This window comes from Ambystoma mexicanum, chromosome 4q (genome assembly GCF_040938575.1).
Source record: "Ambystoma mexicanum isolate Mex_15411 chromosome 4q, UKY_AmexF1_1, whole genome shotgun sequence".
Taxonomy (NCBI): Eukaryota; Metazoa; Chordata; class Amphibia; order Caudata; family Ambystomatidae; genus Ambystoma; species Ambystoma mexicanum.
The window spans coordinates 647,951,735-647,978,265 of NC_090928.1; the positions used below are offsets into that span (position 1 = coordinate 647,951,735).

A 26,531-nucleotide genomic window follows, 5' to 3' on the forward strand; every position below is an offset into this window, starting at 1 on the left:
AGTCAACCGTGCTGCTGGAAACAAACACCAGAGGAACAAAAATAAGACTATCAGCTAAAGCAATAATTGATCTTAAACAAAAGTACTGTGCACAAAACTACGGCACCCTAGCAAACGAGCTTGACTATTTGCCATTATTAGAGATCTACAAAAAGAAGAGGGGGCCTAAAAACAACATAGAATCCAGGAAGCATGTATATGACAAACTCCTTGTCGAAAAAAGGAAAGCCTTAAGGAAAGTGAAAAGGACTGCACTAGCCTGTGGATCTACAAAAACAAGCACCACAGTCAAAGAGGCCACCAGAGCTTACAAATCATGGCTGAAGCACCATCGGGCGATGTTATACCAGCAAGATGCCGAGGAAATTCAAATCGCAATACAAGGGAACAAAAGCCGTGAATTCTGGTCACTCTTAAACTCTACCACACCGCAAGAGAAATCAACCATAATCAACAACTTAGGAGAATCCGACTGGGTGAATTTTTTCAAAGCGCTTTTTGCACCACTGGAAACAACTAGGGAAGCTAAGCAGACCACTGAACCAACCGATTGGTTTATCTTGGATGACCGTGAAGACATAAGCCAACAGATCAGGTCTCTCAAGAATTCCAGAGCTCCCGGTCCTGACGGGATCACAAACATGGACCTTAAGACTCACCCTGAAGAATGGTCAGCGCTCCTGTCTGAAATCTTTCAAAGATGTGCCAAATTAAAATCAATCCCGCCATCATGGAAGTCAGCGACGGTTGTGCCCATTTTTAAAAAAGGGAATAAGAGTGACCCGGCAAATTACCGCCCAATCGCCTTGCTAGATTGTATAGGCAAAGTGTTTGGGTCCCTCCTTCTTAATGAATTCAGAATATGGGCAAAAACGGCACCTTGCGTGGATCACCTACAATCAGGGTTTAAGAAGAACTTCGGCACTTCTGCAAACATCTTGGTAATGAACACCATGAAACACAAAGTGCTAGAGGGAAGCCCCAAGATCTTCGTCATCTTTGTGGACCTCACACAAGCCTTTGATCGCATTGACAGGACACTCTTATGGGATAAGCTAGAGGCATGGAAGTGCTCTCCCTCCATTCCTGAACCTATCAAAGCTAAATACTCAGAAACCAGCATGAGGGTGCGCCTGAACCAGCAAGGACTCTTATCCACTCCGATACCCACGCAAAGGGGGTCAAACAAGGATGCCCGCTGGCTCCGGCATTGTTTTTGGCCTTCCTTGGTGATATCAAAACATCGGAAGAAACTGTCTGTAGCTTTCCACCAAAAATCAGAAAATCACACGTGGGAAGGCTCTTGTACACGGATGACGTGTTACTCCTACACTATACACCTATAGGACTACAACGTCAGCTGAGCAACCTGCAGCTATATATGGAAAGGAATAATCTAGAGATAAATGAAAACAAGACCAAATCCATGTCTCTCTCCAAAGGCGTCAAAGACAATGCCAAGATGAAGCTAGTGTTGAACAAAAACCAGATTGAAAGCGTGGCAGAATTCAAATATCTGGGCGTCGTTTTGGATAATTCCAAAACTGAGATAGGAATGCAAAACCTTCTAAAAGAGAAAACAAGAAAACTCATGGCACAAGGTAAAGCCATTGACAGAAAATTTGGTCGATTTTCTCTGATCCCAGTTATCAACTTTTATAAAAAGAAGGTGGTCCCGACCTTAGTTTATGGAGCTGACGCCTTGCCCAACATTCCTTCATCTTTTTGGCCTACCCTAGAGGCAACATTTTGGCGGGCCATCCTGGGGCTTCCGAAATGTGTACCCATAGCCTGTATAAGACAAGAACTCAGTCTTCTGTCTCTCGAGGGATCAGTTAGATGCAATTCCATAATGCTTTACCGCAAATGCCAACTTGCGGTCGTGTCACACACTCGTACAAGAAGGGAAAAATGGACACAATTCCGTCGAATCAGTGCATACCCCAAGGTCAATTATAGACCACCTCAATCTTCAAGGTATAACACTCCCCGCTGTATGCATAAATTGAAACTGCATTCTAGCAGATATCGCCCCATCGGACAACAACGAGAGCGTGGTCAGTGTCATTCAGACCAAAGCTCGTAGGCGTTACTTTCATAGCCTGTCCTTCTTTCTCCTGAACCCGGAGATGCAGCAGCAGCAGGGTATCCAAGACGTTACCATATGATTATTTCTTCAACATCAATTAATGTTTCAATTAATCCTTCAGAGCCTGCGCTGTATTTTCCACTTGGAAATGATATGTCCCACAAGTAAAAGAGACAAAGGAGTCTCCAGAGACAGAACAGTAACGCACGCGCAGCACAACAAGCGCGCGCCTGTCAGAGCACTTACTTTGCTAGACCAGTTGGTGTTGTCTGAAAAGTTCATCATGCTACATTATTGTCCCGCGTGGCCGAGATTGGGTTAGGGCGTACTACTATGGGTTAATTCGTGTTTTATCCGATCGATCCCAAATGATCTCAAAGTTGTCATTTACCTCTAGTAATATTCCCATAAAGTGCAGTGTTTGACAAGAATCAGCATTGCGCCAATTTTGTTTAATGTCTGCATCACTCCTCTTCTGTCTCCCATCAGATGTTTTGATACCACTGTGTATAACTATGCAACATACAAATACTGTTCAAATCTATCCAATTAAACGTGGCACAAAAATAAATTCTACCCAACCCAGGCAATCCTGTCCCTAATATGTCATACTATCTATTGATTACTGGGGCACAGATGAACTCGCACCACCTGTAAATAAGCGCGACCAAAACCAAGATCAAGATGGTGGGTGACCAACTCAATTAGGCCCAATCCCTAATCCGGTTGCAAAAGTAACAGATCTCAGAGGCATAATTGGTCAGAACCTATCCATTAATGCTCAGATAGCTCTGGTAGAGCAGATGTTTCCCATAACTTGCATACTTTAAATGAAAGTTTCCCTCTTTCCTACTCACATGTACTGTGTCCAATTTGTAATCTCACGTTTGGACTACTCAAACAGTATTTATCTGGTGAACCTGATTTACATGCTGAAACACAGACAACAATCCGATGCCCACATCTTACATCATTTTAATTGTCTGGGCACATATTCCAGCTTTGCGCCAACTGCATTGGCTACTGGTGCTGGCCAGCTTTAAATTGAAAGCATTGTGCAGGGCACACAGTGCTTTCTATCACCCAGACCCAATTTTTGGAGACCTAAACTGGTCCATTAAACTCCCAAGCATCATCTGAGATCCACTTCATCCCACCTGCTGAAAGTTTACATTTAAGTGTGCCTTGCAGGGAGGACAGATGTTTTCACTTATAGCCACTGAACTGTAGGAAAATCGATCCATTAGATGTGAATTTAGAAACAAAAATTCATTTAGGCTGAAATGTTCTCCACTAGGTTTGGTTTTCAGGCATGCTCAGGTTTCTCAGTGCCAGGAGACCATTTTCCTGGTGACAGTAGTGCTTTACAAATAACCCTTAACATAACATACCATACCATACGATAGTCCTACAGGAGCTATACTGCATGACACTGTTGGCGAGACATGATCAGACTGAGAGATGAGACCAGGGACTAGAGGAAGTCATCAGCATGCAGCAGGGAGGATGTGATGGCCAGACATTCCGAGGACCGGTCCCTAGAGATAGAGGAGGATTGCAGGATTATAGAGAGATATCGAGCCGCGTTTGAGGTCCAATAGGGACAAGTGTGCCTTAGGGTCAAGGAGAGAAGATGGGGAACAGGCAGTGGGAAAACCAAATACTTGAGAGAGGTTTGTGGACACCAGCCATTGGAGAGAGCGAGAACCAGAGAAAAGGCCACGGGATCGAGATGAGGTGTCTGAGACAAAACCCGGTAGGGCTGCGTGATCGACAGAATGATCAAGAGGAAGGTGCTGAAGAACAGCCCTTAGAGAAATGGATGGCCAGTGTGATGAGCTGCCTGCTCAAGCTAAGTGGAAAAAATCCTGCAGCCATTTAAGAAAGTGGTTAAAAAGGAAAAAAGCTGCAGGCTGGATCTTCGAGGAAGAGTTCCATGGCAATATCAAGTGTCGAGCAGCAGAGTCTTGTGGCTGCAGTACCTGCAAAACACTTTGGGTGGCATGCAACGAGGACTCCTAGTCCCCTTTCTTTGTTTGTGCTACAAAAGGAGACATACACCACGGAGCGGGCCGCGGAGTCGAGCAGCAGAGTCTTGTGGCTGCAGTACCTGCAAGACACTTTGAGCGGCGTGCAACGAGGACTCCTAGTCCCCTTTCTTTGTTTGTGCTACAAAAGAAGACATACACCGCGGAGCAGGCCGCGGAGTCGAGCAGCAGAGTCTTGTGGCTGCAGTACCTGCAAGACACTCTGGGTGGCGTGCAACGAGGACTCCTAGTCCCATTTCTTTGTTTGTGCTACAAAAGGAGACATACACTGCGGAGCGGGTAGCGGAGTCGAGCAGCAGCGTCTTGTGGCTGCAGTACCTGCAAGACACTTTGGGCGGCGTGCAACAAGGACTCCTAGTCCCCTTTCTTTGTTTGTGCTACAAAAGGAGACATACCCCGCGGAGCAGGCCTCAGAGTCGAGCAGCAGTGTCTTGTGGCTGCAGTACCTGCAAGACACTTTGGGTGGCGTGCAACAAGGACTCCTAGTCCCCTTTCTTTGTTTGTGCTACAAAAGGAGACATACACTGCGGAGCGGGCCGCGGAGTCGAGCAGCAGAGTCTTGTGGCTGCAGTACCTGCAAGACACTTTGGGCGGCGTGCAACGAGGACTCCTAGTCCCATTTCTTTTTTTGTGCTACAAAAGGAGACATACACCGCGGAGCGGGCCGTGGAGTCGAGCAGCAGAGTCTTGTGGCTGCAGTACCTGCAAAACACTTTGGGAGGCGTGCAATGAGGACTCCTAGTCCCCTTTCTTTGTTTGTGCTACAAAAGGAGACATACACCGCGGAGCGGGCCGCAGAGTCGAGCAGCAGAGTCTTGCGTTCTTTGGATCTGTGGGGCTGCGGCAGCGCGGACGAACCCTCTATCTTCTGACCCAACCACAGGGCAGCGCCCAAAGACTGTGATCTGGTGAACTACTTGTATCCACGACCCGCCGCACGGTGCCACCGTCGGTTGAACTTGCGGTAGGTGACTTTTTTCATTTTTTCTTTTTTTTTCCTCGAACTCTTCATTTTTCACGACCATCTTTCCGGGAGATTACCGGCACCAGGAAACTGCGGGGGTGTGCCCCTTTGATCCTGGTACACGCCTTTTAAAAACCCAGCTACATAACAATTCTTCAGTGTAAAACTGCTTACTTCAGTGAATACACCGCTACTTTAGGAGACTGCAGGGGCTTGCCCCTTTGATCCTGACCTTTCTCACATAAGTGGTGTTGCTCTTCCACATGTAACCCAAGCTATTGGAACCATACCGCTTCGCTATAACAGAAGACGAATAGTTTAATATCAATTATCATTTTGTCTGGATAACCCCCTCGTCCAATTGACTTGTTCCAAATTAACAGTCAGAAATTGTATGCTGTGTTTGGGACACGGCAGGATCTGTAGGTCTGTCATTGGTGCCACCGAACAAACACGTAGATATTATTGGCCACAATATGATAATTCTATTAGAGAGCTCTTGCTGAAAAACCTTGGAAATGACTTCAAGAATAAACATGTCCTTTGTGGCAGTAGACCAATCATCGACAATGAAATCTGGCCCACAGACCAGTCTACGAGGAAAGTGAGATAATAAACAACAGACAAATACTTTAAATGATTCTGTCCAACCCTCAATAAAAGAAGCAATTTCGGAAACACGAAATAACAAAAGGAATGACCCCCACACTCTCATACCAGATCCCAAGTAGAGACATACATGAGGGAGCTATTCACCCTGCCTGCCCAAATCTGACATCAGACACCATACCAGAACCTGAAGTCCATATCTTGGCTTCACCTCGACGTGAAGCCTTGCTATTATCAGAAAATAACCTTCAAGCAACGCCGAGATCTCTGGATCCTCAACCAACTGCAGGAGACCCGTCCACGCCCTCCTCCCTACGGGATACTAACTCTGTGACCTCGAAGAATCCCCTTGATCCAGCCACTGAGATCAAAGCCTCACTAGACGAGAATCCGCAACCTCAAACAAAACTTCCCCAACCTATAACACCTGTGGAACATACCCCACAGTCATCTGCGAAAGCCAGTACAGATGGCGGAGAAATTATAACAGATTCATTCAAGGAACTTGTAAAACAGATAAAGCCATTGAGACTAATCTGGCCATTTTATCAAAGACAATTACAGCCCCTCCTAGCATCCCTACCCAAGAGCAGCTACAGAACCAGGAAATACCTGAAGCATCGAAAAAAGAAAAAGCTAGACAAGCCAAACTGAGATGGCTCCAATCCTACACTGCTCAGAGCCACTCGAACACTGCACAGTCTAAAGAAATTCAGCAATCCACAGCAAAAGCAGCTAGCTTGTCCTAAGATATTAATGAAATTGAGTCACTGATAACCAGTATTGAAAAAAGAAAAGAAGTCTTTGGAGCCACACATTCTAACCGTTTAAACGACTTACCTATTACATCAACTCCGACTGTGAGTATGACATCTCGGCCAGTGATCCTGCTACCAAAAAAATCATTCAAATGAAAATGAGCGAATGGTAAAGAACCTTAAACTCGAATACGACGAAATGGATGCCTTCCCCCCTTTGGATCTGGCACTCAGAAGAAGAGCAACAGCCCTCTCACTTATGCAGGAGGCCAAGATATATCTAGCAAATCCCCACCGCGGACTCCTGAAGATCAGCTACTTCAAAGGATCCCCACCACAATGCTCGATTTACAAAATATGTTGACAGCGATCACAACGCAAGCCATGATCCCGTTCTGTAAGCTGTATGAAACGATCAATGAAAGCACTAAAGACCAAGCCACACTCTTAGCGCTAATCCATAGGAAGCACTTACACCTAGAAGCTTTCATTACCAATGTAGAACAACGATTATATAGAGAAGCGGAGCTCTCCCATCAATGGCAAACAAGACTGTTCGAAATTGCTGCAGCAGATCGAGCCGAAAAAGCCATGCTATCCACCACTATGATCACCTTGTTGAAGGCACATTTGTTGCCTACTCCTAAAGCTCCCCAAGATTGTCAGACTGCACGCGCAACTACCCAGGTACCACCTGTTATTTCGCAGAATACACAGATTCTAACTGCCCTCATGGCAATCTCTTCAGCTTGTCCACAGTCGGATAACATGAATCCGACAGATAACTTAAAGCTAATGAAACCACTCGAAACCTTTCAAATATTCTCAAAAACAAATGTTCCTAAGGATTTGCCTCTGGCAAAACAGACCCCAAAACCCCTTACTAATCAAACCAAGGGGAAAAAACAAACTGGCTCCCGAGCCTTTTTGAGGAATATTTCAACCGCACCTGAACCAAATAAACAGAAGAAACATATCAGTAGAAACTGTAAGAAAAATACAGCAACGAAACCAGATCAAAAGGGCGAGCCCATGCCACGACCCATACAAATCCTTTCTAACACCCCTGATGTCGAAACAGACGATCTCCTTAATCTCACTACGCACTCATCTTGCCCTGAGGTTAACCATCAGACATCAACTATCAACTAATCGATACTCTTAATATTAGATGAGTATGCCATCAACTCAATCGAAGGTTGTAATGACTCACACTTGCCCTGCGAAACTATCTCAGATGCAACCACCTGTAACAATGACTCGAATCTATCTTGTGAAACCATTTCGGACGTTTCCTTGCGCCACACGGGAGACCTGGAGGATATATCAGATGCTCCATCAACCTACTCGAATGACACAAGTTATTCGACTGATAATTCAATCTCTACAAAGGTGTCACCAACAGCCTCAGCAATTGACTCCCCAGAAACTCACCCAAAAGACACAAGGAACCCTCAAAATGCTAATAGCTATACTCTTCCACAATTCACTGATCCTTGGAAGAAAAAAGAAAAATACATTCTTCGAATAGCCTGTATCAACGAGTCATGCACATCTGTTACACTAAACAGGGCTAATTTATTAAGACTATTTCATCCGCTTCCATCAATCAACTCATAGGATATAAAAATGGTGAGCTTCAAAGATGACCATTATCTAGATAAAGTTCAGATTGAATTGTATACTCCTGAGACCATGAATCGAGTACTAGACATGGCCACCCCTCTGCTCACATTAGGATTTGCACTCAGACCAATTTCGGATGAACCAAGAGATGCTGACGAATGAAAGTCCCGCCGCAAACATCAAGTGTATTCATCTCACTACTATAACAAGCAACGAGATGATAGACCAGAAAGACATACGAGTCCTTACCTTAACCCATCGAGAAATCTCACTCCGTTACCAGGTAATCAAACCGACACTGATAGACAATTTCAAGATAATCAACCTTTTTGGAGAGATTATGAGGAAGACGCATCACAATTGATGATAGAGTCAGAAACTGGATCATAACCACCAACCAATCCAAAGAGCAATAGATCGAAACTGTGCTCTTGGAATATGAGAGGATCATCCCATCTCTTCAACCCTTAGGACCTTGCACTAGAATCTTGCCACATTATATGCCTTCAAGAGACTTGGATGACCAATATGCCGGCCTGCGACACGTTTATCACTGTCCTCAATCCGGCTGTAAAAGGGACCAGGGGCAGGGCGGCTGCGGGCCTTTTGACGTTGCTAAAGATATCTCCATTTTGGAACTTCGTCAAAACAGAAAATATAAATTCCTAGACTCAACTGATTATCATCAAAATAAAGAGTGAGACGATCCAGGAATTTCTACTGGAATCACAGGATTCCTTATCGGAATCACAACTTAAGTCAAGGAACATGATTGCAATCTGCAATACATACTGGAACCCAGTGGCAATTAACGATAATAACTTCTTGGATGGCATATTTTTAACAATGGACAGAATTAGTGCCAAATACCATGATATAAATTTCATTATTTGTGGAGATCTCAATATTCACCTATATGACAAAAACGGTCTCCTTAGTCATTCAAATGACCTTTCCATCAGAGCCCTGCACTGGTCGAAGGAGATCTCTGCGAGAAACCTGAAATTATTAAATCAACCTCTGGTTGATCAGAAACTGCCGATCCCAACTCTTCTACCATCATTGATTATATATACTTATCACCAGCCATAACCAATATGCTACTGGACTTTCAAATAAAACCTACAACTGAAAGTGATCATTCGATGCTTACGATCTCTGTTGCGGGAGCTGGAGATCCTACGCCCTTACCGCCCCCCACGCGGCTTGATATCGTTGGAGGTAACACCAGATTAAGAATTAGCAAAAACCAGCTAGCTACTATTCCACAGATTTTCCAACAAACACTGCTGTCAAATGAACAGAAAATAAACTATGATTGGGTCTTACTCCCTTTTAGAAAAAACAAGCCTGCTACAGAGAAACTGATTCAGCAACCCTACTATAACCAGGAAATAGTTAAAAAAAGAAAACTGCTGTGGCAAAATCTGCGAAAATGGAGAAAAGATCCATCTCCAGTAAATTTGGAAAATATCCAAAAAGCAAAACAAGGATATAGAAATTGGAACAAATCAAATGCGATGGCAGTGCAGCAAACGAATCCCGAAGCAATGCTAAACACGCTCAGAAACAAGAACCTGAGATCTCTTTGGGACCTGCTAAATAACAATGCCCAGCAGCAACAATTGATGGTATCCAACGTCACCCAAGACAATTGGGTCACACATTTCTCTAATCTTTACAAACCACGGTACAGCGACAAAAAAATGGAGATATTACCAACTTCAAATCAATGGTCCATCACCTGGGAGAAGCACATCTTTGTAGAAATGATTCACAACCTAAACTCCTGTAGAGCCCCCGGGCCGGACGGACTATTGAATGCTGCTCTGAAATGTGACCCAGAAATATGGGCGACTCTCATGGACCATTTACTAACTTTAATTAACACACTAAAGGTATTACCAACAACATGGACCAAAGCGATGTTGATCCCAATTTACAAACAGGGCGATAGAGATAACCCTGCCAACTTTGGACCAATCGCCCTGCTAGATCCATTGGGAAAACTATTTGCCTCATACCTGCTCCAAAAATTGACCATATGGGCCAAAGCCTCAAATCGTTTTGATACTCGGCAAACTGGCTTCACCAAGAATGTAGGAACCAACGTAAATCTCCTAATTCTAAACCTGATTAAACATGAAGCCATACAAAACAACGTGCCCGTCTATGCAGTTTATAGACCTACATATGGCGTTTGACGCCATAAATAGATCGATCCTGTGGGAAAAACTTGCCAAATGGAACTGCCCTGCAGAAATAGGGAACCGTTCAGACTCCTATATTTCAACACGACAGTGGCGATCAGGCTTTCAAAAGAAGGAACAACAACGGAACCCATAAGAACTTGGAATTGCTTAAAACAGGTATGCCCACTAGCAGCGACCCTGTATAATTTGTATACTGCCGATTATTCCATGAACATCGATCCTGCAAACCTCAATCTGCCGAAGATAAACTCACTTAAGGTTTCATACCTCATGTATGCCGACGACATTGTACTTCTAGATAAAATGCCATCTGGATTACAGGAGAATGTATGCATGACAGAATCATATATGAGCAAGAACGAACTTCAGACTTAATATAAGATCAGACTTTAGCCGGGCACAGGAGACATAGATTCAACCGTCTCCCCATCCTACATTCTCACAGTGTGTTCTCCATTCTCAATGACATAGGACATTTTGATTTTCAAGTTGCTGGTCAGATACAAAAATTATGAACCTACTTCTTATGTCACTGAGTACAGTTTCCCTTATATAGTGAATTTTTAACTATGTATGTTTTTTCATGAATGGACATCATGGATTGTTATGAAATGAAACAACTGGAATTTCTTGCAATATAAAAAAGCTCATAATAGAAAGTTAAATGATAAATTAAAATTCATTTTACATATATTTTCGAGTCATGTGTTTAGCATCAGCAAGTATGTTGTTTTTCTTAATGGTTGCCCAGAATGATATGTGTTCCGATTAGGGTCTAAATAACCAGTGTACACTGAATTTTCCCTGTACACCTCCTAGATTTATGGAGGGGAGGACAACCCCCTTGTTATAGATTATTCCATGAACATCGATCCTGCAAACCTCAATCTGCCGAAGATAAACTCACTTAAGGTTCCATACCTCATGTATGCCGACGACATTGTACTTCTAGATAAAACACCATCTGGATTACAGGAGAATGTATGCATGACAGAATCATATATGAGCAAGAACGAACTTCAGATTAACAACAAAAAAAACAAAATTATGGAATTAACAAACCATCACAAAGCTTCTAAGCGATACAAACCAACAAATTTCATTTTAGACAAGAAAACGCTGGATGAAGTTGCCTCCTTCAAATACCTTAGTGTATTATTAAATCAACAAAAAGAAGAAACAGCCTGGGTGACCAGGCTGGAAGGTAAAATCCAAATGCTGGCACGACAAGGCGTGATGCTACACAGACGTTATGGAAAATTTTCAATGAAACCGATCATAGCATTTTACCGCCAAAAGGTAATTCCCATCATTACTTATGGAAGTGACGCAATGATTATTGCAACCAATATAAACTGGCAAAAGCTTGAAGCACAATTCTGGTGGAAAATCTTGCAGCTCCCAAAGAGCTTTCCCATGCCCAGAATACGTTTTGAGCTAGCCCTTCAATCACTAGCCTCAATAGTGCGGTGGAAGCAGTTGGACCTCCTGCGTAAGGTCATAAATGAAGATCCAATCCCAGCCATGCAAATCCTTGAAATAAAGCCACATACAATGCATAATACCATCTTGAAAACATGGAGAATTGAACTGCTGAATCTAATGGCAAAGGAACACATTACAGAAGAAATGCTCATAAATCGGCCACAACGGGCCAAGATCAAGCTACAGCAGAACGATTGGTCCAAAACAATCACGGAGAAAGCATCCTACTCAATGAACCTACAATGCCCGATGAACATACGAGCATTGAATGAACTTCCACATTATCTGGAACTTTTTCCGGACCCAAGTATACAAAGAATCTTTTTGAAAATTTGACTGAATATTTTACCCACCAAACAAAGACTCTCTCAAATTCGATCCATACCAAAAGAGGAACATTTTTGCCGTTTTTTGCAACAACAAAGAAACACCGGAGTCTCTCAACAATCTCATCATGATTTGCCCTGCACTAAATGACAAAAGACTCCTCTTTGGAGCCCTATTTAAGATCTCTCAAAATCAAGAACATGGTGACTCCAGATGGCTAAAACGTCTACACGGTCAAAATAATAAGCTGATATATACAGTCGCACAATTTCTAGATAATATTTTTGAACTTACCCAAGCTACTTAAAGTGCGCCTTTTTTTTTTCTTTCTTTCTCTCTTTATTCTTTCTCTCACTTATTGCTTTGCGGCGCTATGTATTTTGTAATTTGTAAATAACGAGAAATGTTAATCAAAAAATGAAAAGTTTATATATAATCTATATCATTTAAAAAAAAATATATATATATATCAAGTATTTGGCCATGGTAGTGTGAGTGGAAGCACCCAAGGAGGCCGGGCCTAACCATTGGCAATTGAGTGGTGGGGCCTCATATCTTTGGGTCTGGAACCTGGCATGGTCACATGAGGTGCACTTCCACTGCAAGCCTCTTCAATGAGCCCCGATGTAAGCATGTATGAACTCCACCACCCTCAGCCATGCAGACGTAAGGGATGAGGAAATAGAAAGTACTGCACCTCAAAATCAATCTTTGTGTGCAGAAATGCGGACCTGCGAGGGCAAAATACTGACAAGGAAAACCAAAGGTTTACCAATCTGGGGCTTCATCAAAATGTTGCTTTCATGGCCTCTGTAGGACAGGAGCAGGATTCAGAGCACTTGCCAGCCCTGCCCAGACATGAGTGCCTCATCCACTTTGTATCCTAAGCGGTCAGATAGCAGAGCAAGTAGAGCGCTCACTTTGACATCCGTGCAGATACTCCTGCTGCAGGTTTGAATCCCGGCAGGGTCAAATTCCACCTTTTATCCTTCTGCGGTCGATAAATGAGCACCACACACAGTGGGAAATAATAAGCACTGCTATACAAATACAAAAATAAATAAATCATGCATGCACACGAGTAGGGATTCCAAGATGACAAACCAGCATAACAAAGGCTTAGTTTGCAGGATGGAACGCACAGGCAAAGACATATTGAATTCTAGAGAATTCTCACTGCATAGCCAATCGCCAGCTCCGAGTTACTATTTTACACCGGCATAGGTCATATACCATATTCCACACCTTCTTTTGGGGTTATAAACAATTTCTTGAGGGCTGAGCTTCCTGCTTCTAAACATGTATTTTCCCTACATAGTGCCACCAACATCATTGTTTTCTGCTTACAAAGCACTTTCCATAACTTCCATCCCTTGGCCTATGGTCCATTTCTCTAAATGCAAGGGTCTGTCACAATAGCACTCCTAGCGCCCCAATAATTTGTATCACCTCCACACAAAATGAGTGCAAAATAATGTGATGTCACTAATCCTCATCTGAAGCCGCACTGCAAACGCTTGGTCCTGATCGTTGATCTCGGATCTAACACTGATCTTAGAGTTATCTACCAAATATCAGTGTTCATTACTAAGGTTTCATAGCTGCAGGTAACATGGGATCAGCTACTAGGCTTTCACATGTGCATCTCCCATTTACTAGTGATAATGTCACAGTTTCCAGACAGTCTGAAGCTCAACACCTTGCTTCGTTGCTTCGAAAACACAAGTTGACTAACCCCCCCTTTGATTTATGGGGGAGCCAAAGCTTTCTCTCAACCATTATCCACTGTTTTATGATGCTACACGTCCAATCATTGAGGAAGAGAAAGTCACACAATTAAAACACAAATCACAAGTCTCTAAACGCCTTTTCAATCATTAAAAGCATGTCCTATCTGCAAAGAAGGACCCACGTAATTCAATGTACCCAAATTATTTTGGGTACATCTGGGGATTAGCAAATGATGTTCATCCGGTCATCACTTTAGATTATCAAAGCCCCTATAATGATTGTACCAAACTAAAGATGTGACCATTGTAATGATATATACAATGTATAAGGGACAAAACCTATAATTCAGACTTCTTTGTATTTTAACTCTTTTACCTCATATATGCCCCTAATAATATGCAAAATATGTTTCACGAGACTGCTAAAATAAAATATAAACTCAATTTAAAGTTCCTTGCAATCCACATTTTCAACTGGCCCCTCCTTAACTAAGAATTGACATGCTTTGCTTGGCTTAGAACAGATTTGAGAGGTGGAAATAATGCAATTTTGCAGATGGGGTGAACGTACTGTTTTAGGACATGAATGGGTTCCATAGGTTAACACAAATATTGTACCACTAGAGACCCTGTATGCTTAACTCTGGGCGTGACTCTGGGTCTCAGCTGCAGTAAGCTCAAACAGTCCAAAGACGTTCTCCTCCTAGCATGCTTTCGTGCCTCAACAATGTTCAGGGAGGCTGATTGGATTCAGGTGTGTATCAAAAAGAGCCTTCTCTTTAGCTGGCACTTTGATGTTTAATCGGATGTATTGTCACTTCCTTGTTAATTTACATAGAAACTCACCAAGAATGTCAAGATATAAAATGGAATCATATAACCATCAAATTAGCTACGTGTCCTCACATTTATTACCACCTAGAGCTAGTTGTGTAATTTCTTTACACCCAAAATATTCTTTCCATTTTCTGTTTCTCACTCACTGGATCCCTATTCTACATTACAATGTGCAGAGGTAATGTGTGAGTGAGTCATGGGCAAATAGACTATATGCCTGTTTTCTCTTAACTCTTTTTGGGAGATTTTATTTAGTTCACATATTTATCTGAATGAACTGATTGCAAGTGGCAGTGTATATCTCCATACTCTCAAAAACCTTCCAAGCCTGATCCAAAACAGATGTCAATGCGCTTACAGACATATCCAATAATTTAAACTGCTCAATAAATGTTATTGTTAAAGTCACACGTGGCAACAACAAAAACACACACACACAAACACACAAACACACACACAAACACACACACACAAACAAACACATGTTATGTTTCAACACCTGTATTAAGTATGTGTCAGGGATGATTTGGAGGATGGTGCGATGAGTATCTAACCCAAAAGCGCGTACATTTAGGAAAAACAGCCAGAGGAAGGTGGATTAACCAAAGCTTCAGTGAAAGGGTTAGTCCAAAGATCACATCTTTACATATTTTCAACATACCACATTACAGTATTAGAGTCTACACACTCAGCAGGATATTTTATAAATAATACAGGCGTAACTTCAGAAGTCTCTTAATGGCACATTCATAGGTATATACCCAGTTTTGTTTCTACCTTCAACCAGATGTTAGAGAGGGCAGTTAACAAACGCATGTTCTCAGTATTAGTACAATGTATCCAAAAGGGACTCTCCCCAATCGTATCCTTTTTATGTACATATTTGCCAACATGGTTTTTAATGACCTCCGCCATGGTGTGGCATTCAGTCAGCACATGTTTGACCGTCTCAAGGATGTCCTGGGTGTTACAAAGACGGCAATACTGTTGTTCCAATGGGACTTTGTCTATCACCCCCCCCCCGTGTTTGATTTAGTGGGGAGCTGTCTAAAGGACAGGTGTCAAAAGTCCAATCACTAATTTCAAACGAGAAATTCCAGGTACCCATGACAGTGTTTAACCAGTCCCTCACAGTGCCAGGGCTGGGTGTCCCAGACACTTCCTTCACCATCCTCTTGCCCTCATTGTGGCTGGGGTCTTCCCCTGGCTCTGGTCTTTGTCTTGTCTTCATTATGGTCTTGGATGAGGTGAGGTCTTGGGCAGTGTCTTGGTCCTGGATGGAAAGGTGATCTGACAGGTTTGCTCTTTGGGTTTCTCATATTAAGCTGGTAGATTATCCACCATTCATCGTACTTGCGGGTAGGATGTTCTCCCCTCATCTGGGTTTTCAAGTATTACCCAGACTTCTTTATTTGGGCGGGTGGCACCGCTACTCCCACCAGTGTCTGGTCTGTAGCACACAACTCACTTAGTTATCACTGCATCAGTGATCATTAACTGAGTTGTGTGCTACAGACCAGATACTGAGATCATGTGTTGCGGTTCCCTACCCGTCTCTGGCCCCAGGTCAGCAGAGCTACTCAGCACCTTCATCTTTTCTCTGTTAAGTCATCACATGATAGGACTCATTCCCTTGGTGTCTCGTCTTGTGTTTGTGGGTCAGTGCCTTGAAGTCCCTTGTAACCAGAGGAAGCTTCATTCGTGCATTCTTTCATCATGAGGAAAACAAGGGTTTCACATGTATATTAGTCTTCCACTGTCTAAATATCTGATTGTGAAAAAATTGTAAACGTAATAAACAAATAATTGAACATGTATAACGCATGTATTAGATTTATGTGAAATAATGTTACATCTCCCAAAACTGAGTAATCCTGCTCCAAGTTCTTACAAACTACTATAGCGAGTACATTAACTTTTCTTTATTGTTTGTTTCTGTTTACTGGTCTTTAGAGTTTTCATTGTATACTGATAAAATAAATGTAGAGAGCTCCAGGAACAGTAGGTTATTGCGCCAAACTCATCCTTAGACTTTTTGTTTTAGTAAAGGCAGCTGGTTGTCGGAACACTCGAGGCTGTGCTCTCATGCCTCAACTGAATATTGGATATGTATGTGTTGGGTTCCCACACAAATGGCGCTTTACACATCTCATTTGTACGTCCTATGTTTTTGAGCGATAAAAGGTATGATTCACTCGTTTCAGCTTGTTACCATTAGATTATCACCGTGGGTGCCGACAGTGTTTTGACCATTACAAGGTCTTTATCAAGGCTAATTTATGGCATTTCTTCTGTATTGAGTTATGATGGCAGGTAGCCAATGGTGATTATTGTCACTGAGTTAGTGTTCCTTACAGGCTCGGTGCCTCTGATGGTCAAAACATGTGTAGGCACCCACAGTGATAATACATTTCTGATGGTAGCAAGCTAAAACGAGTGGATTATACCTTTTATCGCTCGAAAATATAAGTACGAAAGAGATGTGTAAAGCGCCATTTGTGTAGGAACCCAACACATACACATCTGATAAAATGTATTTATTATATTTTTTATAACACGCCTAATACCATACTTGAGTTCGGTTTCTAAGCACGGATCCAGGATCCAAACCTCTCTTGCTCTGCGTGGTCTTGTTTCTAAGACCAGCGCGTTGCCCCTGTGCTATGCTCCATTCACAAATTGGTTTAGAGTTGGGACAGTGTCTGAAACTACCATCTTTTACATTTATTTTACAATTAAATTACTTCAGGTTACATAGATGGTATGTTTAAGGATGAACAACGCTTGGTTAAGTAATGAATCTACTTAACGGCAAAGTAAATCTGCTCAAAACTCTCAGTCAGGTGCAATTTGCACATTGGTTAATGTTTTGTTTTTTTACCAGGTATGGTTAAAAATGACTTAATTCATTCTAATGATTCACTATAAATTAAAGCAGTAGTTTTACATCACAAATAACTCAGGCAACCTTTACAGATAAAACATATCTTTAATATATATGGCTACATGAGTAAAGCATATTACTCTATAGCATAATGATGCATTAGAGCATGGATCAAGCGACGTAGAGATGACCTCTCTTTGACTGCTTTGGCTATGGCTATATAGGTTTTTTGGTCATTTAGCATTGTGGTCCCCAGCTAAAAAGATGTTGCCTGACCTTACGCTCCAATGCCGATCTTCCAGTACATGGCCAAAAACCTTCATTATTGCCATGGTCTGGGAGCGATCAGGATGCTCATATATGTTTATAAACAAAAATGGCACTTCCAAGTCATCTAGACGTAGACCATACTTAGAGCATGGGCAAAAAGGATGTTGTTTAAATTGCAACCTCGGAAACACTTTTAACCCCACCGCTGTAGCACAATATCATGTCCATGCAGAAAACCGTGATTTGAGCCCTCTTTTCTTCAATAAATGTAACCTCTTGGATTACAGGATATATTTGATAGTGATATTGTGACCCCAGTGCTAGGACCGGCTTTCAGAGACAACTTTGCCTGGCAATAATGTTGTAGCAAGCCAAGACCAGTCTGGCTTTTCAACGTGGACTGGTCTAACTTCTTTATTCAACCTTCTACCTGTTCCTCTAACTTCACCGATGATCCTTGAGGGCTCGGTTATATGCAACCGCCTGCCAACCAACATAGGACTGCTACTGGAGTTGAAATGATCAGGTACTGTATAGGCCCGTCAACAGTTCCTTATTGTGTTTTGGCAACACTGCAGGATGCATGTCATAAACTAAGGCCAAGAACATCTCTAGTTCATTCAAAAGCAGCCTCATAATAACCACTGATTTACAATGCACATTTACTGTCCGTAGCCTCTCGAAGTCCGTCAATCTCTGATGAGGCTAACATACTTGGGGATAGAATTTATTGAAATAATTGCGAGATCATAGATCTGTTTAGTGGACCCCAATGTAATGTTGGGAATACAGCTTATTCCGTTAAAAGGTTCAGAGAAGCTACAGATGAGGATCGAGTGATGTTGTTTTAGGGAGATGCTGCCTCCTTTACTTGCCTATGTCTGAGCAGTGCGTTACTTGCTTTCAGTACAGTCGGCGAGATGCTGACCTGCTCCGTTCTACTTTGAATGGGCCCATCGCCGCAGAGTACATCTTGCTCAGCCTGCTCAGGTACAGGTTCCATGCAGTCGTTTTCCTTGGGATTTTGAGGTGAGCCTAAGGTGGTGTCTAAACCGCATATTACGTGCAGATCAGTACCTCCCCTTTCGGGGTTTTGATTTGTAATTCTTTCACTTCGTCTTGAGTTTGCACTTCTTCTGTTTGTGAGATCCATGGTTTTTCCATCGTCATTTAGGTTTCACTTGTAATTTTAATTGTAATTGGTTATTTAAGAGTGGAACCGGGGATCAAACCTGTGTTGCTCTGCATCGTCTTGCTTCAAAGGCGAGCGAGTTGCCCCTGAGCTATCCTCCCAAGACAAAGCCGCAGGAACTGTAGTGCCAGTGCCATGTCTGGCTCTGCCACTCGCAACCTTTCTCCACCCCCCAACATTACTTCACTGTCCAGAATTACAATTGAAGTATCTGCTAGGGAACCAGGATGATGAGCTTTGGTCATCTCTTAATGGGTTAAAACCAGGGAGACCATGTTGTGCGAATAGGAGTCTGCGATTATTCTCTGGAGATAGGGCATTCCCCACCTGTGCCCTACTAGGGAATTGTGTAGCACAGGAATCCTGGTTAACATTACAGTGTGACGCGTCACTTCAGTGACAAATTGATCTTGTAAATTGACCAAGATTTTAAAGACCAAATGTAAAGCTTATAGAGAGGAAAGAGCTAGAGTGGAAGCAGCTGGGAATAGATTGGTGCTTATAATCATTGTCGGACATGATAGCGCCCAAGTACAATATGTCTCGGATATTCTCAGTAGGAGTTACAGGGCAGGTAACTTTATTATGCCAATAGTTTTTTTGTCTTATAGATTGTCTTTCTCAAAGTTCTCATTGTCCAATTCCAGACTTTCACATAGAACATGCATTGACCTGTTATGATCTGGGTAAATCTAGTACACATTCCAGTCTATTTAGCATGGGAGAAAGAGGAGTCTGTTGGAATCATCGAGATCGAGCGGTGTGCTGCATGATTCGATGTTATATTGTGATTCAATGTTATATTGTGATTCAATGTTACATTGTTTGTTGTATCTTATATTTTAGTTTTGACTCCAACCTGAGTTTTGTGGTTTGGAATAAAAAGAATGATTTTCTGCACCGAGTGCAAGGGTAACTGGGAATCAATGTCGAGGTGTTGACCACAGCGCTTTCCTCAGATACGATGACGTTTCTTTACTTGGTAGAGGGTGCTGTGTGCCATGTGTGACGAGAAGGGCGCCCTTGGAGATTCAGGTTGCTTACTGCTCAAATTATACACAAACATTGTTCGGTTCCAGAGAGTCAGGTGGATACCGTATGGGGTTGTCACACGTTGTGCTGAACTCACCCGCAATATGAACTGCAGTCAATGATACTCCTCTGCCGCCACAGCTCTGCCAACTGCAGATTGCTGGATTTGGGGGACTTCGCTTGAGCGCCTTGCGCCCGAGCTCCTGATTCAGTTCCTCAGAACTATTCCCAGTTGAAACACTACTAGGCACAGCCCCCCAGCAAATCCTCGTTCTCAGTTTTTAACCCCCTGCCGAACTGCAGATTGTTGGAATTTGCGGGACTTTGCTTGAGTGCCTCATGTCCGTCTCCTGGTTTAGTTCCACGGAACACTTCCGGGTTGACAGACAATTGGGGGCAGTCTCCCAGTATATCCTTGTTCTCGTTCTCTAGCCCCAGCCAAACTGCATATTGCTGGAATTGGTAGGACTTTGCTATGTTAGCACTAAATGTTATTTAAAGTGTATCATTTGACATCAATTTTAATGTAACGAAAAACTCCTGCCAGAGAACCCTGAAACATTCCTATAAAATGGTATTTAAATGCGGTCTGTATTTGGCCAATGTTACTAATCTGGTGTGCTTTAAAGTCTACAATCTCAAATGTTCGCAATATCTGCATGGTGAAGGGCTCTAGTGCAAAGTTATGTAATTCATACCCAGTCAGTTGTGGTACAGTTTACTGGCCAAATTTGCTTTAGATGCATATTTTCCAAAACAAAATCATTGGGCAAGAGAGCACAAGCCGGACCCCTCTGCCCCCTGCTCCAGCGTTTAGCAATGATATGGGTACGCTGTGCCCTCAAATACAGGCTTTTCTTGTAATCTGGAAATTCCTTACATCAGAAAAGGGATTTTCGTGCTCTCACACATGAGTGAAAAAAGGGCAAAGATGGGGCCAGAACTAAGTCGGCTAACGTGGTAGCTTTCTGCCTGTCATGGCTCGGGAGGATAGCTCAGTGGCAAAATTCCCGCCTGGGAAACAAGAAGACACTGGGCCTCATTACAAGTACTCCGGTCCGGAATTAACACTGCCGGTAAAACCATACCGGCACCGTTTCCATGTCCGCGCAATCATGACCCGCGGCCCCGGTAATAGCACCACCCTATACCGCCACCGCGGAAATAGGGTTCCCGTTAAGTCCGTCTGCACGGAAACCCCTCCGTTACCTTCAACACGAAACACCGTGAGCATCACAACTAGCGCGGACACGGAAATACCGGCAAAAAAATGGCGTAAATACCGTGATCACGGTGGCGGAACCGCCGGCACCGCGAACATGGCGTTATACACTGCCTGCTGAACTGAATCAGGGCACAGGTGCACCAAATCAGCCCAGCTGGACCTAGCAGGCCACTGGGAGCCTACAAAAGGGCCACACCCAGCCCAACACAACACAGAACCATGCAGGCAGCAGGTCTAGTAGCCCTGGGACTAGGCCTACTCAACCAACAGGCAGCACTGCACATGGTGGCAGTAATGGCGCAGAGGAGGAGGCGTAGGCGGAGGAGGCGCAGGCGGCAACCAGCCAACCCTGCAGCTATGGCAAACCCCATTGCCCAGCCAGCCCGACCCCGCCGCCAGCCACCAATACCACGCATCAGGGCCTCACCCTGGAACCTCACCCCAGGACAGATCCACACCCTATACCGGCTGGACCGCGCAACAATCCTGCACATCACCGCCATGATTGTGGACAACATCAGCAGCCTAATTGACACCCCCACCGCCATCCCCCCCCTCTTGAAGGTTGTCTCAGTTCTGCATTTCCTTGGCACTGGCACCTATCAACACACGGTTGGTGAGCTGCACGGCATATCACAACCGTGTTTCTCAAAAATCCTGGTACAGGTACTGGATGCCCTGTTGCGCCATGTGTCGGAACACATAGCCCTACCCCGCACCCTCCCCGAGGTCATTGCCACCAAGTTGGCCTTCCATGCCATAGCAGGCATGCCAAATTGCATAGGCGCAGTTGACTGCACCCACGTCGAGCTGACAGTACCACATGCAATTGAGGCGGTGTTCCGCAATAGGAAACAGTATCACTCTTTGAATGTCCAGATGGTTTGTGATGCCATGCAACTGATTACACACTGCTGCGCACGTTTCCCAGGCTCATCACATGACTCAATGGTACTGCGGAATTCCACGTTGCCACGGTACATGGAACGCTATGCCGGACAAAGCACATGGCTATTGGGTGAGTACAGCTGACGATGCTACAACCCTGTCGGAGTGGTGTGTGTGTGTCCAGGCCAATGAGCATTGTGAGTGTGCCGCTGTGACCGCACATGCATCACCCCCCTTCCATCTACCAAATACACAGCGGATGCCAAACATCATGAAGGAAGACATGACAGGGCACCACAATGTGCCCGTGCACACGCTGCCACAGCCAATCCCGTCACTGTCCCATGAACCCTGTGCCACTGCAGACACCCACCCTCAATTGAAACACTGCCCCAAAAAGCATGAGAGGCGTGTAAATGAGACGACGTGTATTTACTACTTCCGTACAGTGGAGTCACTCTGCCATGTGTGGACAGCACTGCACCGTGACATGCACACAATCAAATGTCACCCGCAGGGCACAGTAAACATGCAAGTTAATGTGTAGGCCCATATGCAGTCAGCGACATACCTCGTGATGCCCAAGACATACCTCCATACACTGCATGGTACATATGCATGAATGAATGATGATACACGAATGCACAGCAGCAGATGAGGACATGATGCCACAAACACTGACATGTTCTCCCATCTACATCCCATGTAGGTGATGCGGGATATGCACTCACGCCATGGATGATGACACCTGTACGGAGACCAAGGAACAGGCATGAAGAGGCATACAATAGGGCACATATCCGCACACGTGGAATGATTGAGAGGACATTTGGACTGCTGAAGGCCCGTTTCCGCTGTCTGAGCAGATCTGGCGGATCACTGCTGTACAGCCCAGTGAAGACGGGCAAAATCACGCTCGTATGTGCCATGCTGCACAATATATGCCTGCACAGGAACATCCCAATGCCACCAGACGCAGATGAGGAAGATGGGGATGGGGATGGAGATGGGGATGGGGATGGGGATGGGGATGGAGATGGGGATGGGATGGCACCGCCTCCCCCTGGGGGTCCACATGATGGCCAGAGAGCACGGGATGCCCTGATTCGCATTTACTTTTGAGTCACAGCACATTCACAGAAATGCACAAACATGGTGACGACAATGAATTAATAGTTGCACTGCAAAATAAATGATCAATGTCCACACATGTATGTCTTGATTTGAAATGTTGATGTATTGATGTGATAACAACAGGGAAGAAGGTGCATTGGTCAGGGAAGCTGTACACCCGGGGCCACCCACCACCCAAACGTGCCCACCCCCACCCAGAGCCCATTGTCCAAACCCCCAAAACTACCTACCCCACCACCCAAACGTGCCCACCCCTCTCACACCCTTGTAGTCCACATGTGTCCTGCACTGCCCCACACACATGCCATCACTTCCGTGTGCGCTTCTGTGCCTGTGCAACCTTGCCCGAAGGACCCGTTAGCCTACTCGAGCGCCTCCTTGGACTGGCAGTAGTGGAGCTGGATGGGGTGGTAGTGTTTGATGGGCCAGAATCTGGGATTGAGGGCATCCGTGCCAGATTTGCCTGTTGGCCAACCAACATGGCCTCTACAAGCCTGGAGGTGTGGTCGTTGCCCTCCCGCACATGGCGTGCAAGGGTCACTGTGGTGCTCGCAAAGCGTCCAATGGACCTCGACAGGCGACGCACTGAGGCGCTGTAGCTCCCTCTGCAGCCTGGATTCCTCTAGCTGCCTCTCCACCAGCTGGGTGAGTGTAGCCTGCTGGTCCTCCATCCGCTGCATGCGGGCATTCAGTTCGGCCATGGATGGGGTGGGCGACCTCATGGGACTCCCCAGTGAAGTGGGGCTGAACCCCAGCTCATGGAAGGAGCCCAGGTCTTCCAATGTGGGCATCTCCCCCTGTGGCCCCGTTTCCGAGTGCTCTTGCGGGGCACTGTTATCACTGCAGGCCGCCCCCTCTGCAGTGCTGCTGCCTTCGGTGTTCTGTTGGGTGTCCATGATAGGTTCCCGTGGCACCTGTCTAGACTCAGCCAGTGTGGAGACGGTGGGGATGTCGGTGGTGGTGGTGTGCCGCACATCTGTAGTGGCTGGTAATGTGGCCAGAGGTGCAGAACTGCCGGCAGCATCCTCCTGTGTGGTGGCGGTGGCTAGTGTACTTGCCGATGCAGATGGGCTGGCCTGTTGTGCAGTATCACTGTCACTTGAAACGGCTGTGGGGACACAAAGGGCATGCAATTAGTGTTGTTGTGGTGGCAGATGGGTGCATCACATGCGTCATTAAGATTGTACATTGAATAGTGTTTGTCACATGCATCTGATTGCTGGTGTCTGCATTCAGTGATATTGGTTGCCATACGGATCATGATGGGTCCTTTGGTCCACACATGCACTGCCTGGGGGGGGGGGGGTTGTTAATGGGTCCTTTGGCCCAGTACTCACAACTGCATATTTACATGTGGCATTCATGTTTGGGCACTTACCGGCATCTGCAGGTGGGCTCACTCCTGCCTCACCCTGCCCGATCCCATGGATTCCCTCTAGGTGGAGGACGCTGCTGCAACGCTCCTCCCATGCTTGCAGCCTCAGTGGGGAAGGGGGTCCTCCGCCTGTCCCACTGCTGCGTTGGCGGTGCGTGGAAATGAGGTTGCGTACCCTCAGCCTTAGGTCGTCCCAACGCTTGTGGCAGTCCTTCACGCTCCTCACTGCCACGCCCACGGCGGTGCACTTGCGTGCAGCTTCGGCCCACACCTCCTTCCTCCGCTGCTGTGTGGCACGCCGTTGGTCGGCGCTGAACAGCATCTCAGCATTGTCCACAATGTGCTCCACCAAGACGATTAGCTCCGCCTCGCTGAAGCGCTGTTTGCGCTGCCTCTGAGCAGGAATCCTGGCAGACATGCTGGTGGTCCCTTTTGGCTTCTCAGAGTTAGGATTGTGCTTGTGCTGGCTCTGGATGGCAATGGATTGTGCTTTTATATGATGACCGCCTGTCTGTTTCCTGTTTTGGCGATCATGGTATTTCCGGTTCCGTGTCGTGGCGGCGGAGGCGGAAGCGGGTTTTGCGCCACTTGTGGCTTCGTTATTTCCATTTCCGTGGGGTTTTCCGTGACGGCGGTAACAAGGTTTCCGAGTCCGTGTGGTGCGCGCGACCGACAGCGTGTAATCGGATGGTTTTTCCGCAACCTTGCGGACACGGAAACGTTTTTACCGCCGTCACGGATTTTGCACGGTCCCGGACTGGCAGGTTGTAATGAGGCCCACTGAGTAACACAGATTCGATCCTCGGGTCCGCGTATGCTCGCTTGGGAAACAAGAAGACACTGTAACACAGGTTCGATCCCCGGGTCCGCGCTTAGAAACCTGCGGGTAATAAGCGCGTTATAAAAAGCCTATAATATCATATGCGCCTGAGCAACCAAAGGAGTTGCCTGTGAAAATATTGAAGCAATTATAACCTTTTATAGTAATTATTGCGATTCTTGTAAAACCATTGTGTGTTTTGCCACTGGCCTACGTAACCAATACAACGTATGTTTATTCAAAATCAGTAGTTATGTCTCAGAGTGTAATGTCCGATGTATAGCAATATAGCATGCGGCAAGGACGGAAGTGATCAACATCTGTGATTGTGTAACGAGCCTGAGAGACTTTGCTGATCTGCAAAGGCATTGTCTGGTGTGCAAAGGGAGTGTCCAACAGCCAGCGAGTTCCAACTGTGGCATGTCACTCTGGGTACCTGTGTGCGCCCCCCACTTCCGCTCTCTGCTCTGAATGTGACAAGGATGTGAATAACGCTTCCTCCCGGCGCCACCTTACACTTGTGGCAGCACAAATTGACCGCGTCCACGGAGAGTGCCTCCAAAATCAAGTATAGCTAAATAAATAAATAAATAAATACGAATGTCCGTCGTTAACTCGCATGCAATTACAAGTGGGGTCCGTTTCGTTGTGCAGATGCCCGGTTAGATTTTAACAAGGAAGTCAATGTTGGGAATCTGTACCGCTATCTCGAAACATTACTCCCCCCGCCCCCCAACAAAGAAAGCTTTGCACCTACCAGGAAGAGATGAAAAGCGGTTACACCTTGCTGGAATCATTGCTCGCCCAATGGCCGCCTTGTGTATGCCTTTAGGTTTTCACTTGTCACTAACTGACCACTGGCTGGTGCTCAGGCTCTCGCTTCTCACAATTTCCTTCCGTTCGGAAGATAACGAATTCATCCTCTGCAGAAAGTGCAAAAACGCCATATCTTTACTGCCAGACATTCTGACAGCTTGCTGGTGGCCCCTGGAGGGGAGGGCCTCCCCCTCACACCCTTCTTGTCT

General features: G+C 45.1%; 1 long non-coding RNA gene across 1 annotated transcript in view; it reads right to left on the reverse strand.

Moving 5' to 3' along the window:
- The window catches only part of LOC138467098 (uncharacterized), a 150,168-nt gene extending 123,788 nt beyond the window's left edge, over positions 1 to 26,380 (reverse strand). Inside the window, exon 1 of the long non-coding RNA XR_011268032.1 lies at positions 26,264 to 26,380. This is a non-coding gene — a long non-coding RNA (uncharacterized lncRNA). The remainder of the gene's footprint in view (positions 1 to 26,263) is intronic.
- Positions 26,381 to 26,531: the final 151 nt, after the last annotated feature.